Below are 6000 nucleotides of genomic sequence, written 5' to 3'. Positions count from 1 at the left end.
TGCCAAAAATCTTGTAATTGAGCTCTCCTGATGTCGCATCGAAGTCCTTCTGCTCGCCACTCCTTCCTTTGTGTCTGAGGTCGTTGTTGTTCTTTTGGTGAGTTCGTCTTCTTTCATTAGTTGTTCCCCTTTCCTTTTCTTGTTCGGTATGTCTAGTGCTAGCATAGATAGGTTGCTTAGTGATTCTAATGAGCCCGAGGGTGCCGAGGTGCGGTCCTCGACTCCTGCCGGTGAGGTCGGCTCTTCGCTAGAGAGCTCCTTGTTACACCTCTTAGGGGAAACACCTTTACCTAACGTCGAGCCATCTCGGACTGAGGAACCTGAAGCTCGGGTATAGGAACTGACCTTTAGAGAGGGGATCCCATCTTCTTCTCGGGGTCAGGATCCGGATGACTTCGACCCTTCCACGATAACCTCAGACAAATTACTGTCCTTGGTAGCCTATTACCGTCTTCCCGACACCCTTACCTTTAGTATTCCTTTGGATCAGCACCCTTGGGTTCATGGTCACCATGAGCTCACGGTTTTTGAGGAGCAGCTCGTAGCAGGGTTTCGCTTCTTGCTCCACCCTTTCATCATAAAGATTATTAAGTTCTTTGACATTACCATTAACCAGTTACACCCGAACTCCATCTAAACCATAGTTGGCACGATCTCTCTGTTCCACCAATATAACCAACTTCTTTCCTTAGACACCTTTAGTTCGATCTGCTCCATCAAGAAGAACTCTGCTTGCCTGCGCGGGGACACCCGACAGAGTTACTACATTTCTCCCCGCCCTAGGTTCAAAATCTTGTTCGGTAGCCCGAACAAAGTACCGGCCTGGAAGAGGAGGTACCTTTTTGTTCGGAACCTTGAGGGATGGCCATTCCCGACTCACTGGCGAGTGACCATCAAGGGCCCCGGTGTGAGGCTATGCTGAGACCAGGGCGGTCATTAATTCCTGGAGGGACCTCGGCCTTGAAGTGAAAGATTTCTTGGGTGATGAGAAGCTTTTACGAGCTGGGCTGAGTCCTCTTGGTAGGTCTCCACATCAGCACACACATTGCTTTTTCTTTCTTATTTTGCACTTACTTCAGTTCGTGACTAACTTTTTTCTTTTTCTCTTGTAGCAGCTATGACAGACGTTGATTCAACAAACCTCTTGCGAAGTGTTCAGAAGGGGAAGAAGAGGAAGGCCTCGAAGAGGTCTCGTTGGGAGGAGGTCGGTCCTTCGATTTTTGCTCAACCCGAGGTCATTGCGCCAGAGCCGATCTCGGCCGAGCTCCCAGAGGAGGTCCATCCCCAACCTCCAATCGTTGACCTGGATGAGGACCAGGACGACGGAGCCCCGCCTCATGAGCCCGAGGGTACTTCGGTGCCTGAGCCTCAGCTCCCGAAGGAGAGCATAATGACCCCACAGCTCGGGCTCCTCAAGAGCAAGGATGTCGTGTTTCCTGCGGAGGTCGTAGAATGGGCTAATATGCCAACAAGTCGGCTCGGGGGAAGAGCGACTAGTTACTGCATGGTGGTGAGTAGTTTGCACTTTTGCTTATTTTCTTACTCTTCCATTAATAGTACTTATGCCTACTTTCCTTTTGCTAGGTGAAATCCGTTATTCATTCGCTCGTCTACCAGTCTGAGATCCATTTGAAGCGAGCCTGGGAGGCCGAATAAAATGTTCGGAAGCTTTACCATGAGCTGGATTTAGCTCGAGGTGAGGTTCTTTGAGCTAAGAAGGGAGCTCGGAGCCAACAGGAGCTGATCCTCTTACTGATAGAGGAGAAGGATAAACTCAAGGGGGAGAAGGAGGCTCTCTTATGCGAGAACGAGAACCTCGAGGCGATGATCAAGGAGCGCACTGAGATCTTTGACACCACGATCCAGGAGGCACGAGTTCAAGAGAGAGAGCACACCATCGAGGATTTCAAGGAGTCTTCGGAGTTTCACGAACTCCAGGTTGAGTACGGATCTAGCTCGTACCGGTCAGTCTTCAATCTTTGCAAGTGGCTAATGCGGTGGAAGGAGGCTGACGAGGAACCCGACTCCTCCGAAGGGGAAGCGACGATGAAGTTATTGAGGCGAAGTCGTAAGGAGAGGCAGGCCAAGAGGATGTGGAGGAGGACCACATGGAAACCAACCTACCTGCTGGAGGGGATTCTGGTAGATCGGATGTATAGTCGTGCCTCTTTTCTTGGACCTCCTTACATACAATGTACATCCCGGGCTTCCGAGCTCGGTTATAGTTTTTTTTTTGTACTCAAAGTTTTACATCAATGAAATATAAGTGTTTTGGCAATCTTTGTGCAAAATTTTTTTCTAAGTGTAGATTACTCCTGAGCTGGTGAACTAAACCAAATAGGAGTGAACTTTTCCTAAGTATAGGTTGCTGCCGAGTTGGTGAGCTCAAGGATGTAGAAACAATATAATTCCCGTTGCATTCTAGGACGATCAGACAAGGTAGGGTACATACCCGAACTGTCTATGCTTGGGTCACTTATTTGCCTAAGTGTTGGTTATCCCTAAGTGCCGAGCTAACGAGCTAGGCTCCATGTGGGATTAACCTTACGTTGTTATACGCCGAGGTGAATTAGACACCATAGGGTTTGCACTTGAGCTATCTATGCCTCATAGGTGACTAAGACTCATCTGCCTATGCTGAAGAGGCGACTAGGGCTTGTCTGCCTATGCCGAAGAGGCGACTAGGACTTGTCATAGTGCCGAGGTCTTCTATCAGCTTGATGTCATAGCCCTTAGGCTTTTGTAAGTGACTCGTAGTCCTCTCTCCAGTTCGTCACCTACTTCCCTTCTAAAGTTCCGAGCTCATACGTGCCTTCCCCAAATATCCGTTTTACTCAGTATGGACCTTCCCAATTCGGCCTGAGCTTGCCAACACCAGACTTAGGTACCATAACCTTTCGAAGAACTAGGTCGCTGACACGAAAGTGTCGCTTTTTGACTCTAGTGTTATAGTACCGAGCTACTCTTTGTTGGTAAGTTGCAGTTCAGATGTAAGCCAGGTCTCGTACCTCCTCTATCAGGTCTAGGTTGGTATGGAGCTCATCATCATTCGCCTCCTTATCGTAAGCCTCCAGTCGTAATGTGGGTACCTCGATTTCTGTCGGGATCCTATGCCATGCGTGAGATTGAAAGGGGTTTCACTTGTGGCAATCTTAATAGTAGTTCGGTAGGCCCAAAGTACATTGGGCAGTTCATCCACCCACAACCCCTTGGCTCGAGCTAAGCGAGCTTTCAATCTATGAAGTATTGCTTTGTTGGTTACTTCTGCTTGCCCGTACGCCTAGGGTTGTGCCACCGAGGTAAAATTCTATTGAATCCCCATTTCGGCACACCAATTTTGGAACTTAATATCTTTGAACTATTTCCCATTGTTGGATATCAGCACCCAAGGTAGTCCGAAATGACATACTATGCTTTTCTAGAAGAAGTTCTGTATGCTGCAGGTTGTGATCGTTACCAAGGGTTTGGCTTCCACCCACTTCATAAAGTAATCTACTGCTACAACCAAGAGCCTCTTTTGCCTTGTTGCTAGGGGAAAGGACCAAGGATGTTGATTCCCCACGCACAAAGGGCCACGGGCTAGTGAGGTATTTCAGATCAATAGCAAGTTTATGGTGAATGTTGGCATGCCTTTGACACCTGTCACATTTTTTGACGAGCTCGAGTGCATCTACCTTGATCGTGGGCCAATAATAGCTTTGTCTTAACACTTTCTATGCGAGAACTCTACCCCCCAAGTGTCCGCCACACAAGCCTTCATGGGTGTCACAAAGTACATACTCAACTTCTAAGGGTCGCAAGCAAAGCAGGTAAGGGAGCGTGAAAGACCTTCTGTACAACTGTTTTATCTATGAGGACGTATTTAGCTTACTGGCGCTCTACCATTCGGGCTGCGTTACGTTCTGCAAGTAGGGCCCCATGGAGCAGATAACTCATGAGCAGGTCAATCTAGCTCGGTTCCACTTGTGATACGGGAGTGACCTCTTCTACCCCCCAAGAATGCTGGGCCGAGGTAGATCCTCCATGTACACAATTCGCATGGTGTTGCTGCTCGTGCTAGCTAGTCATGACAAGGCATTGGCCTCAGCGTTCTTGGACCTCAGAATCTGTCTAATGAAGTAGGAGATGAAGCTGTGCAGGGTCTCTCTGACTTTGGCCAAGTAAGCTGCCATAGTGGGGTCACGGGCTTCATACTCACCAGTGACTTAGTTAACCACTAGTTGTGAGTCGCTACATACAATGAGGTGTTTGGCCTACATTTCCCTTGCTAAGGTTAACCCGATGACCAATGCTTCATATTCTGCCTCATTGTTTGATGCCTCAAATCCGAACTAGATAGTATATTCCAACTTCACCTTGCTTGGGGTATACAGTATCAGTCCTACACCACTTCCTTGCTGGTTGGACGAGTTGTCGATGTGGAGGATTTAGGACTCCTCGTCCCATGTTGGTTCCACTCTGATCGGGACCAGCACCGCACTGGTTGAAGCTTCCGTTGTGTGGTCGAGCTTGATCAGCTCGAGGGTCGCAATGCTGAACGTACATTCTGCTACAAAATCGGCCAAGACTTGAGCTTTAATTGCTGGCCGAGGCTCATACTGGATAATGTATTCACTCAGTTTGCTAGACCACTTTGTCAATCTCCCAGACACCTCAGGCTTGAGCAGAATCTGACTCAGGGGTTTGTTGGAGAGAATGACGATAGTGTGGGCCTAGAAGTACAGGCGAAGTTTTCGGGCTGCTATGATTAGTAAGTATACTAATTTCTCGATCTCCGGATACCTAGTTTCTGCATCCTACAAAATTTTACTAACATAGTAGATGGGTCATTGGACCCAATCTACTTCTTTGATCAATACCAAACTAACTACCTCGTCACTCGCAGAGAGGTATAGCTTTAACACATCCCCTTCTTTGGGTCGAGTTAAAACTGGGGCAGTACCTAAGTATCTTTTTAGCTCATCAAAGGCGAGCTGACATTCTTCAGTCCATTTGACGTCCTTACTCTTTTTTATCACTTTAAAAAAGGGTAAGCACCGATCTACTGACTTGGACATGAAGCGGCTCAGGGCAGCTATCTGACGATTCAGCCTCTGAACCTCTTTTATTCTCTAGGGTGGTCTCACATCTAGAATGATTTTTATTTTATCCAGGTTGGCCTTGATGCCACATCGGTTGACTATATATTCTAGAAATTTACCTGAAATGACCCTAAAGATGCACTTATTTGGATTTAGCTTCATGTTATATCTTCGTAAAATTTGAAAAACACTTTTTAAATCATTTAACAAAAAATAAGAAAACTGGGTCTTCACGACCATGTCATCAACATAACACTGTTTTATTGCCGATTAACGGCTCAAAAATCCTATTTACAAGGCGCTAAAAGGTTGCCCCAACATTTTTTAATCCAAAGGGCATGACCTTGTAATAGTATAGCCCGAGCTCAGATATGAAGGCAATCTTGTCTTCGTCAACAGGATCCATCCTAATCTGATTGTAACCGGAATAGGTGTCCAAGAAGCTCAACAACTCATGCCCTGAGGTCGCGTCCACTAGGCGGTCGATATTGGGTAGCGGGAAGCAATTTTTCGAGCAGGCTCTATTCAGGTCGGTGTAATCGACGCACATGCACCACTTGTCATTGGTTTTTTTCACCAGAATCGGGTTAGCCACCCAGCTCGGGTAATGGACTTCTCTGATGAAGTCTGCTGTGAGAAGCTTCCCAACCTCTTCATCGACTACCTTCCAATGTTCTGGGGCGAGGTTGCGCTTCTTCTGCCTTATTGGCCTGACTAAAGGGTTGGTATTTAGTTTGTGAGTTATAATTTTCGAATCAATTTCGGGCATTTCTGCCGCGGACCAAGTAAAAATATCTAAGTTTTTAAGTAAGAAACTTACTAGCTGTGAGCGAAGTGGTTCGTTGATCGAGGCACTGATCTAGAGAGTCTTGGTCGATTCATCAACAGAGACCGGAATGTGGACCATCTCGTCTGTTAG

Source organism: Nelumbo lutea, chromosome 2 (genome assembly GCF_056320005.1).
Source record: "Nelumbo lutea isolate HS-2025 chromosome 2, American lotus-T2T, whole genome shotgun sequence".
Lineage (NCBI taxonomy): Eukaryota > Viridiplantae > Streptophyta > Magnoliopsida > Proteales > Nelumbonaceae > Nelumbo > Nelumbo lutea.
The sequence above is the reverse complement of the archived record's forward strand: the minus strand, read 5'-3'. Positions refer to the sequence as shown.